Raw genomic sequence first — 23,584 nt, forward strand, 5'->3', positions numbered from 1 at the left:
ATTAAAACACTGATAATATCGTAAAATGGATTTATGGCGGACTGGAAATGTTATATGTTTGCATTCATAAACCATTTCGGGTCCAGTTTCATTGCATCAGTGCATTCCCTTCTTATTTTGTTTATTTAACTAAAATCGCAAAATACATAGGAAAATGCCTTTTTTTGGATCTCAAAATATATCAAATATCATCTATAACTCCATCAGTTCTAGCTATCGCAAGCCATATGTATATCAACCCCGCTATGTTGTATTGCTCCGACGCGATATTGCGATGTGATTGATCGCAATCACATATCGCATAAATCCCGGGCTGTTTGTAAGTGCTCCTCTGTATTTTCCGATTGCGATATCGTGAATTAACCTGGGTCGTTGATCTATGCGCTTGATCAACGGTCCTTGTTGACCCGCACTGTTCGTGATCGCAACTGTCATATGATAGCCTCCGATTACCTCCGCTTGCCACCGTCGATTGTGATATGCCAATCGAATCTGGACAGTTGATCGGCCATTTCCGATGGCTCCTATGCATTGTTCCTTTGACCTCCGATAAGCCTGTTTTCCACTATTTCTTCATGTTTTTGCCTCCCAATAGTGTTTTCTGCCATTTTGTGAAGGCTTTCCTTTTGTGATAGTTTTTATTTTGAAGACTTAGAGGGTGTTTTTGGATCCATTTTGGATCATGCCTTCCAACTAAAAAATATTTTGGACCACCAAAAGTTAGTTTTTAAGCATCGATCAAGTGAGGATACAACTTCCTCACTTTTCCAATCTCTATCCATCTTGGACTGCTTGGTTTTCAACCTTTGAGTCCGATTCTGAGGTACTCAACATCCCTTCTACGCGTAGTTCTCACCTTCCTGTCCAGAACCGTATCTTCCTACAACTCATTGAGATATTCAGGCAACAGATCATCAATAGAAGGCGACTAACTTTTCTCTTCGGGATCTTCAATCAATGAAGGTTCAAATAGTCTCAAGCTTTCTGCATTAACTACTGAATAGATGTGCATGTAAGCTAGCAAATCAAGGCGAAAAGCGTTCTCACCAATTTTCTCAAGTATCTTGAAAGGCCCATACCTTATTGGCTTCAGCTTCTTGCCTTCACCTTGCATTCTATCTTTGCTGATGTACAACCAAACTTGATCACCAACTTGGAAGCTATGCTCTATTCTATGCTTGCCATGCCTTGCCTTATACTTGGCCTGGCTTCTTTCCAGTTGTTCCTGCACTACCTGGTGAATTTATTGGATCTGTTCAATGAACTTGGTTGCTTTGTCCACATCACTATGTCCCTCAACTGCTATGTCTTTTCCAAAGACAAAATCCAAGGGAGGCTTTGGTGTAAAACCAAAACAAGTCTCAAACGGAGATCTATGTGTAGAAGAGTGATTGGCATGGTTGTAAGCATGTTGCACATAACACAAATGTTCATCCCAAAGATTGGGATGCTTGCTGCAATAACCCCTGAGCAACTGGATCATTGTCTTGTTGACCGACTCTATTTGGCCATCTATTTGTGGATGAAATGTTGTGCTCTTCTTCAATCTGGTGTCCATCAATTCCCACAGACTTGACCAAAACTTCCCAACAAATCGGGAATCTCGATCAGATACAATGGAAGTGGGTAACCCAAAATGAACCCATACATGCTGAAAGAAAAACTTTGTTGTTTGTTCAACTGTAATCTACTTGTTACAAGGTATCAAAAGACATTTTGCTGAACCTATCCACAATAAAATATAAATAATCATGACCTTTTCTATATTTTGGCAGTCCCCCAACCAATTCCATGGAAACACTTTCCCAAGGACGAGAAGGAACTGGAAGTGGAGTGTACAAGCCTAATTTTCTATCGTTGGGCTTGCTTTTAGCACACATGGTACACCCTTTTATATATCTAGAAACTATTTCATGCATTCTTGGCCAATAGCAAAATCTTTGCAGCTATGCAACTATTTTACTTACACCAAAATGACCTGATATAAGAGAATTATGTGCTTCTCAGATTACGTTAACTCTTTCAGTTTGTGGAATGCATAACTTTCCCAAATGATACAAGAGTTGGTCCTTAACATAATAATTCAATTCTTCTACTTGTTTGCCATGACTTAAAGTTGCATATACATCTTTGAAATCTATATCTTGAGCATATTGTTCAATGTAGCTTTCATGCATTACTAAGTTATGCTTAAGTATAGTAGATGCATTTATGATTGCTCTGGACAACATATCTGCAACTTTATTGTGTATGACCTTTTTATATCTGATGACAGGATGAAACTACTGTAGAAAACCCATCCACCTATAGTGTATTGATTACTGCAATTTAGTTTGTGAGTGCAAATATTGAAGTGGTTGATAATCTGTATGTATAATTGTTTCTTTGCCCATTAGGTAGTGTTTCCACTTTTTCACACTTTGTACTAATGCATACAATTCTTTATCATATGTGGGATAATTAACTACTGCAGAATTAAATGTCTCAGAATGATAGCATATGGGTTTATCGTGTTGCATCAACAATGCTCCCATGGCATAGTCACTGGCATCTGTTTCAATCTCAAATGGTCGTTGAAGATATGGCAGTGCTAGTACTGGTGTTGTAATAATATTTTCTTTCAAGGTGTCGAAGGCTTTCTGTTGTTTGCCTCCCCACTGAAACACCTTGCTCAATCCTCTTAAAGCATCTAAGGGAGCTGTAATCAAGGAAAAGTTAGCAATAAACTTTCTTCAATATTGTGTTGCTCCTAGGAAGCTCCAAACTTCTGTAGCAGATTTGGGTTTTGGCCAATTCACAATGACTGCAACCTTAGAGGGATCTATCTTTATTTCACCACCCCCTACAAAATGACCCAAATAATTTAAAGATGTTTTGCCAAATTCACATTTTGATAACTTTACATAGAGATTTTCTCTTTTCAAAACATCTAAAGTCTGCTTTACATGCTTCAAATGTTCCTCCCATGTTTTACTAAAAACAAGAATGTCATCTAAATATAAAATTACAAAATCATCAATAAAAGGTCTGAGTACATCATTCATGACTCTTATGAAAGTGGCAGGAGCATTAGTTAAGCCAAAAGGCATAACCATCCATTCATACAGCCCTTGCTTTGTTTTGAAAGCAGTCTTCCATGCATCTTGTTCTGCAACTCTGACCTCACTATAGCCACTACGCAAGTCCAACTTGGAAAAGTAAACAACTTCTTTCAATTGATCTAATGTATCATCAATGCGGGGAAGAGGATAACGATTTTTGATCGTTATTTATTCAGTTCTCTGTAATCAATGCACATCCTCCACGAACCATCTTTATTTATCACCAACAATTGGAGATCCACATGGTGATGTGCTTGGTCTTATGAACCCTTTATTGAGTAGCTCATGTACCTACTTCTTGATTTCTGCATTCTCTAAAGCGGATAACCTTTTATACCTGAGGCTATGACAATTGTTTCATCACCTGAGTCTGACCCCAAATCTTTCTAAATAGCAGCAGTAGTCTTCTTCTTCTTACCATCGAACTTCTTGGGTTTCAACTCCAAATGCAAAGACCAACAATGTGCATCATCGTTTCCATCCTTCTTGCAATTAGTGAATGAAGTTTTGTCTTTCTGTACAACGTTTGTCTTCCTCTCCTTCCATTTCTGCTTGTTATTTTCCTTGTTCTTGCTTGCAGTGGGTTTTGATGATCCCCCAATCTCTGGGTTCACATTCTTGCCTCTAGCCTCTAGATGTGTAGCCTGAACTGATACACCATCTAGGCTAGTGGGGTTAAACATGAGAATGGTGTGCTTCATGCAGACCACCTATATACTTCAACAAAGTTTCAGGTGAGTCTAGAGAAATGCCTAGAGTTAAAGCTCTTTTTCTAAACTCCTAGTTATAGATTTGCACACTTTGCCCCTTTAATTGGTGAAGAGTTTTCCAACTCATCATTTCTTGTTGCATATAAGCTAGTGGATAGAATTTTTTTTTAATGGCAGAAACAAATTCACTCCAGGCAGAAAGAATTTTACCATGCTTCTTCAAATCAACTTGTGTCTTGCCTTCCCACCACACTAGGGCAGTTCCTCCAAGGCGAAGGCTAGCTAGCTAAATCTTTCTCCTTTCTGAATTAATATTCTACACCTTGCAATATACATCAATCTGTATAATCCAGTTATCTAGCTTTTATGCTTTTAATTTTCCATCATAAATTGGAAAATCAAACTTTACATCTAATTTAATCACAGAAGTCTTCTTCTTTTTCTTATCAAGGCTATTTTTATGTGGAGAAGGTGATGAGGATGATGAAGGTGATGATGGGGTAGATGGTGGAGAAGGCTTCTCTTCTGTTCCCTTGCTTTCTGGCTGGGAAACTAGAAGAGATTCCTTTTCTCCTTTATCTGGTTGAGGTGCTAAAGTGCTTTCACCTCGACCTTTCTTGAACTCCCGATACATCTCTTCCACCATAGCACACATGGTCATACAGATTTCCATGAAATGGGTTCTAATTCCCGTGGAGTTTCTTCTGCCATTCTCCTCTGAGAATAGACTCTCTCAATATCTGGATTAGCCTCAACAAGTTCTCCTTTTCCCAATTTGAGCTTTGACCTAGTTAGCATTCAAAAAAAGTCCAGCACAAGCTTGTCTAACCTTAACAAACCAAAAACCAAAAGCTCTGCTACCACTTGATCTGAAAAATGAAGATCTTAGATTATTATTAAGGTATTATAGACTCATGTGCATGGATTTTCCTATCTTAATTAGTGCAACGGATTAATAAGATTGCAAATAATATATACAATGAGCAGTTAAAGAAACATAATAGACACACACACATAACATAGCAAAATAATCAAGGTGTTCATCCAATCCTCTTGGGCTACGTCTCCTAGTCCAGCCTTGAGTGGTGACCTCTCTATTATGTCTTCAAGAAAAGAGTTTTACAAAAAGTGAGCTCAATTTGAGTCTCACACAATAGATACAAATAGCAGGAGATTACTTGAACCCCTCAAGTCTCTTTGAGTACACTAACTCTCTTCTTCGCTCTCTGTCTCTTCTTTCTCTCTATCTTAGCATTGCTTGCCTCTGTCTCTGTCATTCTATGGCTTTAAAGAAAATCGACGTTGTCTGTTCGTTTCCTCTTCTCGGGCTCTCTGGCTCCCAGCCTCTCTCCGCTCAAATCCCCTTTTGAGCATTCAATAATCATTTGTTATATATTTGCATTCATAAACCCTTTCGGGTCTAGTTTCATCTCATCAGCACATTCCCTTCGTATTTCGTTTATTTAATGAAAATCACAAAATACATAGGAAAAGGCCTTTTTCTGGATCTCAAAATATATCAAATTATCATTTATAAATCCATCGGGTCCGACTATCGCAAGCCATATATATATATCAGCCCCGCTCTGTTGTATTTCTCCAATTCGATATTGCGATGCGATTGGTCGCAATCGCATATAGCATAAACCCCGGGTCGTTTGTAAGCACTCCTCTGTATTTTCCGATTGTGATATTGCGAGTTAACCTGAGTTGTCAATCTGCACACTTGATCGACGGTCCTCGTTGACCCGTGTTGATCACGATCGAAACTATCATATGATAGCCTCCGATTGCCTCCACTTGCCACCACCGATTGTGATATGTCGATCAGATTTGGAACGTTGATCGGTTATATCTGACGGCTCCTGTGCATTGTTCCTTTGACCTCCGATAACCCTGTTTTGCACTATTTCTTCATGTTTTTGCCTCCCGATAGTGTTTTCCACCATTTTGTGAAGGATTTCCTTTTGTGATAGTTTTGATTTTGAAGACTTAGAGGGTGTTTTTGGATACATTTTGGATCAGAGGTAAAAAGAAAACAAACTCCAAAAGCAACACCAACTTTAGAAAAACAAAAGGAAACAAGGAAAATTGTTAAACAAATAGATCAACCCATTTTTGAACCAATAGATTAACCTATTTTTGAAAACAAAAAACAACTTGAGTCTCAAATTGCTATCGAAATAGTTGAAACTATGATAGAAGAAGGGCAAGGATCCACTATCCTCACTCCAAAAGAGAGACTTAAATATGAAAAACAATAGAGAGAATGGAAAAGACAAACAGAGGAAGTGGCAAAAAGAGAAGCTGAAAGAAAAAGAGAAGAAGAAAGAAAAACAGAGTATGATAACAAAAGACTAAATGATAATGAAAAAAAAAATACTGATGATCAGGAAACTACTTTTTGGCTTTCCAATATTAGATATAAGTGCAATATTAGGAGAAGAAGTGAAAATGAAAAACATTCCACCTTTTGTATTGCCTAACGTTTATGGAATGTCAACAGAAGATCCTAACTCATTTATGCTTGAATTCGACATCTTGTGTAGAACTTATGGATACATAGATGACACACAAGCTTCTCCTCTTGCCTGCTACTTTGAAAGTATCAACATTAAAATGGTTTACAAGTTTAGGAGAACATACAATCACTTCTTGGGATGACATGAAGAAAATTTTTCTTAAAAGTATCAAGCCTATTGTAGGCCTAGGGACTCGAAAGAGGATGTTTTTAGAATGACACAACAAGAAGATGAAAGTTTAGAAGAGTATTTGGAAAGATTTTCTTATAATCTTCAAAAATCTAAACAACACTCTCTGAACCCAGATACCATCCATACAATCTTTCTTAAAGGATTAAGAGATGAATATATTGGCATTCTGAATGTAATGGGAAAGGTTGATATTTCGAACTTGCCATTTAATGAAATTGCAGAACTATGTCAAAAATATTCTAGAGTAAGAACAAAAACTGGAAGGAGAGATATTAGTTCAAAAGCTTCAAAATCAGCAGCCAGAGGGGTAACAAGAGCAGATATAGGGAGCTTGCTGGAAAACTTCAAAACTGATATTCTAAGTACAATAGGGACACAAGTAGATGTTTTGAAAGCAAACAAAAAGAAAAAAGAACAAGAGAAAATCTTAACAATCTTTTGTCCCAAATTTAGGAAGAAACACCCATTAAGATAATGTCCTTTAGATAGTATGTGGGTATGTGGCCTTTGCATAGAAAACCATTCAACAGAAAACTGTCTAAAGTTGAAAGAATTGCAAATGAATCCAATGGAATAAGTACAAGGGGTAGATTGCCTTTACTATATCACACCAAGAAGACCGTGGGATCCGAGGATTCATCAGATGCCATTCCCTCATTAATTCCCTCAACAAAACTATCAGTATCCTCGTCAAAGTTCATGGAATACCCCAATGCCATGGAAAGCTTGGCCTCCACAACAATATCAAAACCAACCTCACAATGTTGGAGGGGATATAGTTATGAAAACCAACCACCTCAACAAATATATCCTCAACAATACCAATAACAATACCAGCAACAATATCAACAACCATTTCCATACCAATAGCTCCAACAGTATCCATAATCTATGCCACTTCCACAACAAAATCCTGCACCATTACTAATTCAACAACAACAGCTTCAACTACCTTCAAACTAGCCTAGACCAACTTGACTACTATCTCAGCTAGTAGAAAGCTGAGTAACAAAATGGATAAACTTGCATAGAATGAGGAACAAGCAACATATTTTCCAACATACTCCATTCTCCCCATAAATGATGTCCATTTAAGGTCTGGGAAAGTATTGCATAAAAATTCTCCTCCGATCATAGAAGAACCAGCGAAACAAGGAGAACAACCTGAAACGTCACATTCAGAGGACAAGAACAACAAGAACAACTAGATAACACAAATAAACTAACTAGATATCATGGCTTGAAGGACAAGAACAACAACAAACTAAATCAGTTCTTAGTATTAACCAAATCTTTGGCCTTAGAGTAAAAGAGGAGAATGAAGATCTATTAAACATTTTCATCTTAGTGTTATAGACATTTTTGTGCCTTACAGCTATAAGCATGAAATGTCCATAATCCAAGGGATCCAAAGTCCCTAAAGATGTTGTTACAGCTCCTAAAGGAACAAGGTCAACCAATGACAGCTTCTCCCAGAAGTTCTCCACCAAAAACCACTCAGAAACAGTCAATTCAGGATCAATTCAAGTGCTCCACTAGCTTCCTGCGTTGCAAAGCACCCCAGTACACTATCTAGGTACGTTGCAACGCACTTGAATGCACTACCCAGGTGTGTTGAGCGGGAAAGGACAAGTGGCAGAGTTATCCAACGAGGTGGAAAGACCATGGAAGCTTCCAGAATCTTCTCTAATGACACTTGCCTCATTGAATTTGACCAAGTGATGAGTAAGAGGCTCTCAGTCTCCAAGTGGAAGCAAGAATTGACAGAGAGAAGCCACAAGTCAAAACATAAGCTGACTCATCCTCTCTGCTTACATCTATATATGGATCCCTCATCCAAGAGATCCAGAGGCTGGAATTTTGTACTTTGTAGAGAATTGTTGTTGGTTTGAGATTGAGATTAGTACATTGGGTGATTTATGCTTTTTTGGAGGAGAGGAAGGGATTCCTTTGCTGGGAGGTAGATGCTGGATCGGGACTCACTTGGTTGTATCTCCTCTTGAACTTTATTATTCTATCAATAAACTATTTGAGTTTCTCCTACATGTTGTGTATCAATGATGTTTTGTTATATTTGCATGTTTAGCTTAATCTGATCCTGAGCTTTTTATGTACGTATATCTATATCTTCGTGTAGTTTCTCTCTCTTGTGATCTTGCAGGAATTTAGTGAAGCTGGGCTGGTAAGGGAGCAGGGAGCTGGGAGCTATCGAAGAGAGGAGAGATTGGATCAACAAACTAGTGGAAGACACAGGTTAGTTACATCCTTCCTCCTCATTTACATTTCATAAAGAAGAATACTCAAATAAGTTTCCTTGTTTGTTGCTAAGGCACTATCACACCTTAGAGTGGGATAGGGGCATTCTGAATGGATACTTTTCACAACAACAAATTGGCGACTCCACTGAGGATCGTATCTAGTTAGTTTATTTGTGTTTCTATTGTTGTTCTTCTCATAAACTTAGGAGTGCTGAATCGAACTGCATTTGCCATTTACAAATGCAAAGTAGAGATCTGCCACTCAAGTCCACTCACTAGGCTTGTTTATGATCTGAACAAGCTGATCCACAAATGCTCTAACTGCCCTTTGTGATAGCTCTTAGTCCTCCTTTAAATCATCCTTCTAATTGTACCTTATTGATAGCTTTTATCTGGCCAAAAACCTTAGATCAAACTGCAAACCGTGACCCAGAACCCAGAGACAATTCTCGTTTCTGCTTCAGCGCAGGCTCTGTGAAGAGACTCTGCATTTCAACGCAGGTCCCGAGAGGGCTACCTGCGCTGCAATTCAGTTTCTCTGTTCTGCAGATGTGCTGATCAGCCTTTTCCCTGTGCAGTTGTGGTTCTTTGCATCCTTGTGTTCAGTTTTATCTCTGTTTTTTGCAGCCTGTTATCAGTGTGTGTACCTATCTGAAAACCCCTTTTCTCTGCCTTAATTCCGCCTTGGTTGTATAAAGAAACTGTATTTGTTCTTTGTGTATTTGTTACATCATTTGCAGTTTCCCATTACAAAAGTAAACTAGTCATACTGTCGCCCTTAGATCTAGACCTGTCGTAAGTGTCGTTTTGATCTTAGGAGTAAGTTTGTTTGCTGTTGACAGTTGATTGCACTTTTACTTTTGTCTTTTGGTTTGAATTTATGAATTTCTAGTGTCGAAACAAGTGTTTACTTCAAAATCATAAGTGTCGTAATCGTCTTTTTGATTTCAAAAAGAAACTTGTTTGTGTTTTTCACTTGAAATCGAATTCAAATTTGTGCAACAGCTTTCTTTTTAGGCATCAATATTAAGAAAGTGAAAACAAATACATGCATTTGTGCATTTGCATATTGACAGTTTTCATGCTTTGATTTAGGAAAAGTGCATTTACAGTGTGCTCTTTGCTCTTTGAGAAAAGATTGTGTCTTTCTTTTCCCCTTGTAGCTAGGATTTTCATTGTTGAAAAGAGATAAATGCTTGCTTATCATCTTTAGACTGCATTTAGGAATTGTATATACATCTCGTGGTGATCCAAAAAGGCAAACTTCTAAGAAAGATCAACCTAAAATAAATTGAATGAACTTAACAACGCATTGGAACTTAACGCACAACATAGAGGTCTAGGCTAGAGACGTGTTCCGGCGTCGTAAAACCTGGTGACTGTCGATCTCGCTGATGGTTGGGTGATTCCTCCTGAGAGACGATAAGCGCCAGTACGGATTGTGCTCCCACGTACCGTCGAGTATATATTGGGAGACCCCTATAGGCATAAAACCTTTATCCATAGGAAGCCGTGTCGACCGCCCTACTGATCGCAATGCACTGAACACAGCATTCGGGAAGATTGACCGCCCGTACCTTAAAAAGTATTCTGTGGTTTTGCGAAAAGTTTGGCACACCCTCTACCTAGAACTCTAGAGCAGTTCCTTTTGGCCTTTTTCAGACTCTATAACAGAAAAAGTCCATCCGATCATTTGTCACTTCGAGCTCGTTAAAACATCGAAGGAGACTAGAGTCATCTTTTGCTTTTTCTCGACTCTTTAAAATTGAAAAAGCAAGTTGTGTCCAACCATCGTTAAAATCTATTTTAAACGGAAAATTCATACCCTTTTTCCTGCGTTGATCTTTAGGTTGAGAAAATGGAGCCCACCAACCAAGGAATTCCCCTTGGTGGAAATCCTAGTCCCTTCTCCTCTTGGGGAGATGTTGGTGCGCCCCATATGGCCACATTGTCGCTTCCAGGACTGACAATTGGCTTGCCAGTCTGGCTCTTCTCAACCAATGTCGTTTAGAACACCACTATTCATGAACAGTCGAATCATTAGTTAGACCAGTCCAGAGTTACCCACCAGCTTTCTACTTCCTCTAATTCTTCCTCTCTCCCTTCCTCTTCGCTTGACGGAACTGGTAAAACTAAAAACCAAGTTCCTAAGGAGAAGAAGGAAAAGAAGAAGAAAGAGAAGAAGAAGAAGGAGCCAAAAGCGACTAGGGGCAAACGAGTGTCGTCTAACGAAAATCCACACACAACACTGACTAGGCCTAAATCGCCATGTGTCATATGCAAGGGAGACCACTTTCACAGAGATTGTCCCTACATCCCTCGGATACTAAGGGACTGGTCTCCCCGTTTGCACAATCCGGTGGCGTCAACCTCTGATAGCCATGTTGAAAGCACACCGTCAACTAGCGAAAGTGAAGTCCCAGGACAAAAAGGGAGAGCTAGATCTCCCTGTAGACTGTGCGAAGGCAATCACGCCATCCACCGTTGTCCCTTCTTAGACGAAGAAAAAAGAGTTTTGGATGATCGTCCGGTTTCACCGTTACGACTTCCTCCTGGATATAAAAAACTCTTGCCGAGTCCTTCGTTAGTTGAAAATCCGGCTGGCCTGCTCAAGTGGTCAGCCGAAGCGCCGGTCATTGAAGATGAACCAGCTGAATCCATACCCGACGAAAGTAAAAAGGTCGAGGCGGCAGTTGACCCGGTCTAGTCTTCAGAGGTTTTATCTTCGAATGATACAGTCACTGAAGAGGATAAAGATGACACCATCCAAATTCTCTTCATCAACACAGACTTCGACGAACACGGGGGTAATCCACCCATTCCTTTATCGCAGGAAGGAAGCTCGTCAGAGCAATATCCGACCGTTTACTCAGTCCCACCTCCAAGCAACCTAGTTGTATCCTTTGATTGGAATCAACTAGGCAGACCCCGTTTGCTAGCAAGCATACCATTCTGAATTATCGTCCAAATATACAGAATGGTCATGGCTGGCACCATCATTGATGAGGGGGCATCTGTGAGTATCCTTTCCTCTACTGCTTGGAAAGCACTTGGTTTGCCATCGCTTTTCCTTGAGATGAGAAATCTGACAGGCTTTGATAAGGGAACCAGTCGACCTTTAGGGATCCTCCCCAATGTGCCCATAACATTGAAAGGGAAGACCGTTCAAATGAAAGTGATGGTCGTTCAAGGACCCTTGGATTATAACATACTCCTTGTATGAGACTATATATATTGCATGGGAGCCATCGTCTCCTCACTCTTTAGAGTAATGTGTTTTTCGCACGAAGGAAGAGTGGTCAAGCTCGTGGACCAGCGTTCATTTCCCGAATCATGCATCGCAAATAGTCATATACCATCCCTAAATGGTCTCTTCATGCAAGAAATGTCTCAACCCACGGTTCGTCCTCCCGATGAGCGCGAGTAATTCGGAAGGATATGACTGGAACCTAGGGGGCATGTATCCTGGTCTGCTTCGGCAGGAAAACTTTGGGTATAGGGTAGGTTTCCTCGGGAGAATATGACTAGTCCGTACCCCGTCCGTGGTTGGAAGAGGGGTTGTTCTAGAATAAGATTCTTTTGTCAAAGTCATGTGAGTCAGCGGGCATCGTCGCTCACCTTTGTTTATCTCGGTAGACATCGCCGAAGAAGTGTTTTGTTTGAAAGATTAACAGAACAATCTTTGGGTGACCTGAAAGAGGTAGACCTCTCTCGGTAAAACAATTGCTTTGGCGGAAGTGAAGTAGAGGTAACCTTGAAATCATACTTTATACATGGGGGCATGCAAACCTTTTGGAGTGCAAGCAAAGAGCGATTATTTATCTGTTTTTTGGGTTAGTCGTTTCCTAACTTGAATAAAGAAAGGATGCGGGGCATAGCTTTGTAAGGCGCAAGCTCCATAAAAAATGGAATCTTACATGAGACATTCTTATCATATGACTGGATAATCGAGCAGTTTTAGCACATAGTTCATGCTCGTTAAAAAATAAACATAAGATTGAGCAAGTGTTTCAACCCGTGTTTAAGCTCGTTAAAAAAATGAACTATCTTCTGGTAAATAACCTCCGTGAATGTAACATTATCAACCATTAAAGCCTTGGTCGTGTTTGCACCGTCAGCTCCACTTTTCCATTGGCCGATCGTTCACCTCCATTTGATTGTTTACCCATTTTGAGGAACAGCTGCGAAGAGTGATTTCACTAGCCATCCTTGTGACATTACCGTGATTGGAAAATTCCAACCCGTACCTGGAATCAGCTGCTACCCATTTTATCACTCGTTCCTCAAAAGATGAGTCTTCTTTAAGCTCTTTTCATCTGACTCGTAAAATATGAAAAGATTGCCGAGTTTTGGCCTTCCAGCTCGTTAAAGCGACCGGAAGAGCTATCCCTCCTCTAGATTTTAATCTTTTTGGACCTGAGGGATTATTTCACAAAAAGATCGAGCGCTTGTTTTGTTCGGCTCGTTAAAACTATCGAAAATTCATCCCTTCTGTATTGTTTTATACTTTTTTGGACTTAAGGGATTAGATGACGAAAAAGGACTCCCGGAGTTAACTTTACGTACCTTTTCAGACTCTCTAAAAATGAAAAAGATCGAGTTATCTTTGTCGTTAGACTCGTTAAAAACATTAAATAGCGACAAACTTGTCTTTAGACGAGAACGAGTTTCACTATCGCTAGGCTCGTTAAAACATAGTGATGGGTTTGCCCGAAGGGCAAATTATAGAACAAGCATATGTTATCCTCCTCAAGCTTGATAAAAATAAAGAGGTACTGGTCAGTAATGACTGGGGAAAAATTGGGAAGAAACTCAAAGAACTTTTATTGGTAGCAAGTCGCTCTTGACCATGACACTTCCACTCCGTGCCTGAGTCGGGTTGGGTTGTTTCATTCACCAGCCACATCACCATGGTCTCGCCATACCATCCACCTTTGGGGTAAATGCTAACAATCCATCACATAAGTGTCGCCGATATGTTCAAGAGAAGTCATCCAGAGAAGTCAACCGTGTCCCATCCACTACCATACATTATACTTCATTCTTTCATGACCGCCACCCTGAACCATATATCATCAGATCGTTTTCACCTCCATCAAAATCATTTGCTCCGTTCCGTGTCACTGATGTGGGATACATCAAGGCCCTCCTTTGACAGATCACTTCTTGTCGACATCAGCTCATTATCCAAGAAGTTGATCTAGGAACACCCCCTTCAGTACTTTGAAGCTTGCATGCCTCAATGGCAAGTTTCTCACTTCCGGCGACAGGTATACATCAATGACCTTCGACCGAAAGATTTTGCGTGGTGTTCGACGCCAAGTCCTTTATTCACACCACGTGAATTGTACTGCAGTACCTTGAGGGTCATTATCATTATCGGTGATTCCTCTCGCGCTTGTTAACATTTTACATCATTGACTGGTAATCAAGCGATGTCTTTCCATGTTCGACTTCAAAACATTTCTCACATGGATCGACTTGTACTTAGAGTGAAGATCGAACGAGATTGAAGACCCCGAATCTAGTCATCCATCCGGGCTGCGATATATATTTAGGAAAAATAAATACATTGACATGTACAACATTGCAGAACAGATAATCATCCTACCAAAAGGATGATGATTTCATCAGAATCATCAGTCTACCATCAGACGATTGTCTGTCCTATGTACATAAAAATGAATTTATAAAGCTGAGCATGGGAATGCCCGCCTCAGCTAGATCATGAAAGCAGTATGAAAAATAATGTATTGTATTGTATCTTATTACAGGTCTCCTCCAAGCATTGAATGAACTTCGGATCCTCCTAATAAAGCAATTCACCCGATAAACGGCCTCATACTTTAGGGGGCAACTGTTATAGACATTTTTGTGCCTTACAGCTATAAGCATGAAATGTCCATAATCCAAGGGATCCAAAGTCCCTAAAGATGTTGTTACAACTCCTAAAGGAATAAGGTCAACCAATGACAGCTTCTCCCAGAAGTTCTCCACCAAAAACCACTCAGAAACAGTCAATTCAGGATCAATTCAAGTGCTCCACTAGCTGCCTGCGTTGCAAAGCACCCCAGTACACTGTCTAGGTGCGTTGCAACGCACTTGAATGCACTACCCAGGTGCGTTGAGTGGGAAAGGACAAGTGGCAGAGTCATCCAACGAGGTGGAAAGACCATGGAAGCTTCCAGAATCTTCTCCAATGACACTTGCCTCACTGAATTCGACCAAGTGATGAGCAAGAGGCTCTCAGTCTCCAAGTGGAAGCAAGAACTGACAGAGAGAAGCCACAAGTCAAAACATAAGCTGACTTATCCTCTCTGCTTACATCTATATATGGATCCCTCATCCCAGAGATCCAGAGGCTGGAATTTTGTACTTTGCAGAGAATTGTTGTTGGTTTGAGATTGAGATCAGTACATTGGGTGATTTATGCTTTGTTGGAGGAGAGGAAGGGATTCCTTTGCTGGGAGGTAGATGCTGGATCGGGACTCACTTGGTTGTATCTCCTCTTGAACTTTATTATTCTATCAATAAACTATTTGAGTTTCTCCTACATGCTATGTATCAATGATGTTTTATTATATTTGCATGATTAGCTTAATCTGATCCTGAGCTTTTTATGTATGTATATCTATATCTTCGTGTAGTTTCTCTCTCTTGTGATCTTGCAGGAATTCGGTGAAGCTGGGCCGGTAAGGGAGCAGGGAACTGGGAGCTATCGAAGAGAGGAGAGATTGGATCAACAAACTAGCAGAAGACACAGGTTAGTTACATCCTTCCTCCTCATTTACATTTCATAAAGAAGAATACTCAAATAAGTTTCCTTGTTTGTTGCTAAGGCACTATCACTCCTTAGAGTGGGATAGGGGCATTCTGAATGGATACTTTTCCCAACAACAAATTGGCGACTCCACTGGGGATCGTATCTAGTTAGTTTATTTGTGTTTCTATTGTTGTTCTTCTCATAAACTTAGGAGTGCTGAATCGAACTGCATTTGCCATTTACCAATGCAAAGTAGAGATCTGCCACTCTAGTCCACTCACTGGGCCTGTTTATGATCTGAACAAGCTGATCCACAAATGCTCTAACTGCCCTTTGTGATAGCTCTTAGTCCTCCTTTAAATCATCCTCCTAATTGTACCTTATTGATAGCTTTTATCCGGCCAAAAACCTTAGATCAAACTGCAAACCGTGACCCATAACCCAGAGACAATTCTCGTTTCTGCTTCAGCGCAGGCTCTGTGAAGAGACTCTGCATTTCAACGCAGGTCCCGAGAGGGCTACCTGCGCTGCAATTCAGTTTCTCTGTTCTGCAAATGCGCTGATCAGCCTTTGCCCTGTGCAGCTGTGGTTCTTTGCATCCTTGTGTTCAGTTTTATCTCTGTTTTTTGCAGCCTGTTATCAGTGTGTGTACCTATCTGAAAACCCCTTTTCTCTGCCTTAATTCCGCCTCGGTTGTATAAAGAGACTGTATTTGTTCTTTGTGTATTTCTTACATCATTTGCAGTTTCCCATTACAAAAGTAAACTAGTCATACTGTCGCCCTTAGATCTAGACCTGTCGTAAGTGTCGTTTTGATCTTAGGAGTAAGTTTGTTTGCTGTTGACAGTTGATTGCGCTTTTACTTTTGTCTTTTCGTTTGAATTTATGAATTTCTAGTGTCGAAACAAGTGTTTACTTCAAAATCATAAGTGTCGTAATCGTCTTTTTGATTTCAAAAAGAAACTTGTTTGTGTTTTCCACTTGAAATCGAATTCAAATTTGTGCAACAGCTTTCTTTTTAGGCATCAATATTAAGAAAGTGAAAACAAATACATGCTTTTGTGCATTTTCATATTGACAGTTTGCATGCTTTGATTTAGGAAAAGTGCATTTACAGTGTGCTCTTTGCTCTTTGAGAAAAGATTGTGTCTTTCTTTTCCCCTTGTAGCTAGGATTTTCATTGTTGAAAAGAGATAAATGCTTGCTTATCATCTTTAGACTGCATTTAGGAATTGTATATACATCTCGTGGTGATCCAAAAAGGCAAACTTCTAAGAAAGATCAACCTAAAATAAATTGAATGAACTTAACAACGCATTGGAACTTAACGCACAACATAGAAGTCTAGGCTAGAGACGTGTTCCGACGTCGTAAAACCTGGTGACTGTCGATCTCGCTGATGGTTGGGTGATTCCTCCTGAGAGACGATAAGCGCCAGTACGGATTGTGCTCCCACGTACCATCGAGTATATATTGGGAGACCCCTATAGGCATAAAACCTTTATCCATAGGAAGCTGTGTCGACCGCCCTACTGATCGCAATGCACTGAACACAACATTCGGGAAGATTGACCGCCCGTACCTTAAAAAGTATTCTGCGGTTTTGCGAAAAGTTTGGCACACCCTCTACCTAGAACTCCAGAGTAGTTCCTTTTGGCCTTTTTCAGACTCTATAACGGAAAAATTCCATCCGAGAATTTGTCACTTCGGGCTTGTTAAAACATCGAAGGAGATGAGAGTCATCTTTTGCTTTTTCTCGACTCTTTAAAATTGAAAAAGCAAGTTGTGTCCAAGCATCGTTAAAATTTATTTTAAACGGAAAATTCATACCCCTTTTTCCTGCGTTGATCTTTAGGTTGAGAAAATGGAGCCCACGAACCAAGGAATTCCCCTTGGTGGAAATCCTAGTCCCTTCTCCTCTTGGGGAGATGTTGGTGCGCCCCATATGGCCACATTGTCGCTTCGAGGACTGACAATTGGCTTGCCAGTCTGGCTCTTCTCAACCAATGTCGTTTAGAACACCACTATTCCTGAACAGTCGAATCAACAGTTAGACCATCCCAGAGTTACCCACCAGCCTTCTACTTCCTCTAATTCTTCTTCTCTCCCTTCCTCTTCGCTTGACGGAACTGGTAAAACTAAAAACCAAGTTCCTAAGGAGAAGAAGGAAAAGAAGAAGAAAGAGAAGAAGAAGAAGGAGCCAAAAGCGACTGGGGACAAACGAGTGTCGTCTAACGAAAATCCACACATAACACTGACTAGGCCTAAATCACCATGTGTCATATGCAAGGGAGACCACTTTCACAGAGATTGTCCCTACATCCCTCGGATACTAAGGGACTGGTCTCCCCGTTTGCACAATCCGGTGGCGTCAACCTCTGATAGCCATGTTGAAAGCACACCGTCAACTAGCGAAAGTGAAGTCCCAGGACAAAAAGGGATAGCTAGATCTCCCTGTAGACTGTGCGAAGGCAATCACGCCATCCACCGTTGTCCCTTCTTAGACGAATCAAAAAGAGTTTTGGATGATCGTCCGGTTTCACCATTACGACTTCCTCCTGGATATAAAAAACTCTTGCCGAGTCCTTCGTTAGTTGAAAATCCGGTTGGCCCGCTCAAGTGGTCAGCCGAAGCGCCGGTCATTGAAGATGAACCAGCTGAATCCATACCCGACGAAAGTCAAAAGGTCGAGGTGGCAGTTGACCCGGTCTAGCCTTCAGAGGTTTTATCTTCGAATGATACAGTCACTGAAGAGGATAAAGATGACACCATCCAAATTCTCTTCATCAACACAGACTCCGACGAACACGGGGGTAATCCACCCATTCCTTTATCGCAGGAAGGAAGTTCGTCAGAGCGATATCCGGCTGTTTACTCGGTCCCACCTCCAAGCAACCTAGTTGTATCCTTCGATTGGAATCAACTAGAGAGACCTTGTTTGCCAGCAAGCATACCATTCCGAATTATCGTCCAAATATATAGAATGGTCATGGCTGGCACCATCATTGATGAGGCGGCATCTGTGAGTATCCTTTCCTCTACTGCTTGGAAAGCGCTTGGTTCGCCATCGCTTTTTCCTGAGATGAGAAATCTGACAGGCTTTGATAAGGGAACCAGTCGACCTTTAGGGATCCTCCCCAATGTGCCCATAACATTGAAAGGGAAGACCGTTCAAATGAACGTGATGGTCGTTCAAGGACCCTTGGATTATAACCTACTCCTTGGAAGAGACTATATATATTGCATGGGAGCCATCGTCTCCTCACTCATTAGAGTAATGTGTTTTCTGCACGAAGGAAGAGTGGTCAAGCTTGTGGACCAGCTTTCATTTCCCAGATCATGCATCACAAATAGTCATATACCATCCCTAAATGGTCTCTTCACGCAAGAAATGTTTCAACCCACTGTTCGTCCTCCCGATGAGTGCGAGTAATTCGGAAGGATATGACTGGAACCCAGGGGGCATGCATCCTGGTCTGCTTCGGCAGGAAAAATTTGGGTATAGGGTAGGTTTCCGCGGGAGAATATGACTAGTCCGTACCCCATCCGTGGTTGGAAGAGGGGTTGTTCTAGAATAAGATTCTTTTGTCAAAGTCATGTGAGTCGGCGGGCATCGTCGCTCACCTTTGTTTATCTCGGTAGACATCGCCGAAGAAGTGTTTTGTTTGAAATATTAACAGAACAATCTTTGGGTGACCTGAAAGAGGTAGACCTCTCTCGGTAAAATAATTGTTTTGGTGGAAGTGAAGTAGAGGTAACCTTGAAATCATACTTTATACCTGGGGGCATGCAAACCTTTTGGAGTGCAAGCAAAGAACGATTATTTATCTGTTTTTTGGGTTAGTCGTTTCCTAACTTGCATAAAGAAAGGATGCGGGGCATAGCTTTGTAAGGCGCAAGCTCCATAAAAAATGGAATCTTACATGAGACATTCTTATCATATGACTGGATAATCGAGCAGTTTTAGCACATAGTTCATGCTCGTTAAAAAATAAACATAAGATTGAGCAAGTGTTTCAACCCGTGTTTAAGCTCGTTAAAAAAATGAACTATCTTCTGGTAAATAACCTCCGTGAATGTAACATTATCAGCCATTAAAGCCTTGGTCGTGTTTGCACCGTCAGCTCCACTTTTATATTGGCCGATCGTTCACCTCCATTTGATTGTTTACCCATTTTGAGGAACAGCTGCGAAGAGTGATTTCACTAGCCATCCTTGTGACACTGCCGTGATTGGAAAATTCCAACCCGTACCTGGAATCAGCTGCTACCCATTTTATCACTCGTTCCTCAAAAGACGAGTCTTCTTTAAGCTCTTTTCATATGACTCGTAAAATATGAAAAGATTGCCGAGTTTTGGCCTTCCAGCTAGTTAAAGCGACCGAAAGAGCTATCCCTCCTCTAGATTTTAATCTTTTTGGACCTGAGGGATTATTGCACAAAAAGATCGAGCGCTTGTTTTGTTCGGCTTGTTAAAACTATCGAAAATTTATCCCTTCTGTATTGTTTTATACTTTTTCGAACTTAAGGGATTAGATGACGAAAAAGGACTCCCGGAGTTAACTTTACGTACCTTTTCAGACTCTCTAAAAATGAAAAGGACCGAGTTATTTTCATTTTTAAAATGAGAATGATGACAGTAGAGGGTTATATAAATTGGTTTTTAGAACACATGGCTACAAGAATAGAACCAAAATTCCAAATCAAGCAGTGGGAGAAAGAAATAGTAGATAAACTTCATCAGGCTGGACTTATAGGTTTTCTCCATAATTTTAATGGGCACAGTGAAAGCATAACCGGGGAATTTATGAACAACTATGCCCAAGACCAAACTATGGTAGGAAACTTAGCCATTCCATTGACTCTAGAATTCATCTCTTGGGCATTAGATCTACCATTAACAGGAGAAAACTATCATAAAAGTCTACACTTCAAAGAAAAAGCATGGAATTTATTTTTAGAGAAGAACAAGAAGGGAACCTTTGTTACAACTAAATTCATACCTAAGGAATGGTTCAATGAGCCTTGGGGAGAATTAGTTTTAATCATTTAGAAGTTTCTCACATGTGATAGAGTCCAAAGTGTGGCACATCTTTACCATGTCATACTATTTCAACACATCAAAGGAGAAGTAAAAAATAACTTGCCATATTTCTTCTCTAGGAATCCGATTAAGATTATAGAGACAGTGAAAAACGAAACTAAACCAAAAGAAGCTCAAATATATCACCAAGGGCTTATAACAATTCTTGTAGAATATCAAGTGAGAGCTAAGGGAATAGTTTGGAAATAATTTTTAGTCCAAAATCATCATGAAGAATAGGCCATAGAGGAATAGTATAAAACAATTCAAGAAACCTGAAGCATAATGAATTCACCTCTCTAACCAAGAACTAGATCTAAAAACAAGCACAATACTATCATGATTGAGAAGGAGGCATCGTTCATATCCACTCCTAGGATGCATAGGAGAAAGATCCCAATAAAGACAAGTAGCAAAGACCCTGAAGTAAAAATTGTAGAGACACCTTCTACAGAGAAACTAGTAGAAGAAATCATTGAAAGATTGGAAAAAATAAGCATTGGAAAAAAACTCATACTTTGACAATGTTGAGGTCACATCATTTGCCAAGGATACACAAGAATTAGAAAAAGAGTTGCAACTGAGCAATATAAAAGCACTGATGGATCAATTAGAGATAATAGGATCTTAGAAAGGCGCTTGAAGGAAGAGAACAAAGAATATAAGAAAAATAATGCAAAGTTGGTTAGGGAGAATGAAAAACTAAATGAGGAGGTAGGAAAACTGAAAAGAAAGAATGATCTTCTTTGCAAACAGGTTTTCAAGTGGCTCAAAGACAAAAACATGTGGAAGAACAAGTATGAGAAACAGAAGGTCAAGGCTACAATTTACAAGGAAGAATAGTACAAGGGGATAGATTATCTAATAGAAGCAGCACAACAGGAAGCATCAAGATCAGGCACAGGGTTTACAGCAGAGGTCAGAAGATCCAAGAGGAGGAAGCAAGCATGAGGACATGCTTGTGCATCAGCAAGGGGGAGATGTTGGCCCTCGTTTTTTATCCAATTTTGCTTAAGAAAACACACTTAATTTCTATATTATCCATCCATTTTCCATCATATACACCCCATTTTGATGTATTTATGCATATTCAGGTATATAAATTTAGTTTTACAATTTTTAGATGTTTTTATGAAAATTGAATTTTAAGTGTATTTTTTGAGATAATAAAAAATTCCCGTAATGGATTCATGGATGTCATATTTGAAGGAAACTTGGGCACGAGTTGAGCACATTTCTAGAAATATTGGGAAACTAGGATTAAGCTAACTCCTATTGGTTCGGTAAAGCCAATATTAAATAGGCCCAATTAACGCTGGTCAAACAGGACCAGTCATTCAGGAAATCCCTAGGAAATAGGGAAGTTTTATGATTTCATGGGATTTTCCATATTTTTAGTGATGGGATGGATGATTACTGTTAGTGCCTTGATCTACCTTAGGCTGAAGGAATGCAGGTCTAGGGTAACATCAGACCACGCTTAACCTGGTAGCTAGCCCTGCCAGGTTGGGAGAGGGCTCTCTCCTTATCAATCTCAATTAGGATGTTGGAAATTAGGGCTTGATATGACTAAATTTAATGTATATTTTAGGCTAGGTATAGTAGCTCAGGGTTTCTGGTTTGATTTTTAGGTTTGGGTTGCTAGATCAATTAGAGAAGGCAGATTGGGTCCGGGAAATCACCTTAGGGATACAGTCATGTTCTGTGGGGCGAGGTACACAAGGGTTTATGTACTAGAAAAGGATTAATATGGTAGTTTAAGATAGCTGAGGAGTTTGAGGAGGGCATAAAGAAACTATGAATTCTCTTCAAACAGTTAAAAACATTGAAAACCAAATGCATTCCTAAGAGAAAGCACAATAGTGTATTTTGTCTATTCACCTTGATTCATTTAGTTTTAGAAGAGAAAGAGAGATGTGGATACATGTAAAACATCAGAAAAAACTCATTACAAAGAAAAAACAATACATGAACTCACTGTCACAAGAATCCCACAAAAATAGCTGTGAAACATGGTTTTATTCCTTGCCAAACTGCTGATACAAATGTTCAATGAGAGCCACCACTTCTACCAAAGTCCAACCTTTACAAATGACTAATAAATTACATAATATAGGTAAGGAAACCACTCATGCTAACTATCAGGGTCAAATCCATGAGAAGACAAGTGGTTTCAACCATATCTAAACTAAGAACAGGAATATAGGCAGTGGAACAACTTGCCTCTAAAACCAAGGAAACCAATTCATTACAGCTCAAAACCACTTGGAACTTGATGTATCTACCCTATGAAGTGATTTTCATCCATATTTACATCTAATTCATCATTTACCATGCTTACATTTACCAAAAAATGAGGAAAAAATGATCTCCCAAGAAAACTAGGAAAAATATGGAAAATTGGAAAAATCAATTTAATGCGCAGTGCCAAAATTTTAATGCGCAATGCTTTTTCTAGGACAATTTTGGAAGCCTTATCGGAGTCCAAATCAGGTGCAGGATAGCGCATTGGAAGTCTTGTCGAGTATAATTTCTAGAACAACTTGAATTTTTGAATTTGGAGTTCATTTTCCCCTCCAAAAATTGATTCTCCCAATACTACTTCCTGTGTGGAAAAAAAGTGGCAGAGAGGGCACTTTTTGGGTGTTTTTTGCCCTTTTGGAGACCTAGAGATTGTCCAAAATTCCTCACTATTTCTGAACTTTCTTATTTTTCCATGTTGATTCCAAATATATAAACCGTTTTGCAAGAGGATTCCCCCAACAAAAGTGCAACGCCGGTGGTGTTGTGCACCTATTGGAAAAACCTGTTTTTCCAATTCAAAAATTCAAAAATGACAAAATTTTCTCCAAATTTCTTGAAATTTGGCATGAATGATCCTTGTTAGGTGCTTTGATGGTCCAATGATGCTTCAACCAAGATCTTGAGTTTATCTTGCTCTTTTTTGCTCCTCAAA

This window comes from Pinus tabuliformis, chromosome 4_2 (assembly GCF_031772625.1).
Source record: "Pinus tabuliformis cultivar Carrire ecotype Pingquan chromosome 4_2, CPIR1, whole genome shotgun sequence".
In the NCBI taxonomy this organism is placed as follows: Eukaryota; Viridiplantae; Streptophyta; class Pinopsida; order Pinales; family Pinaceae; genus Pinus; species Pinus tabuliformis.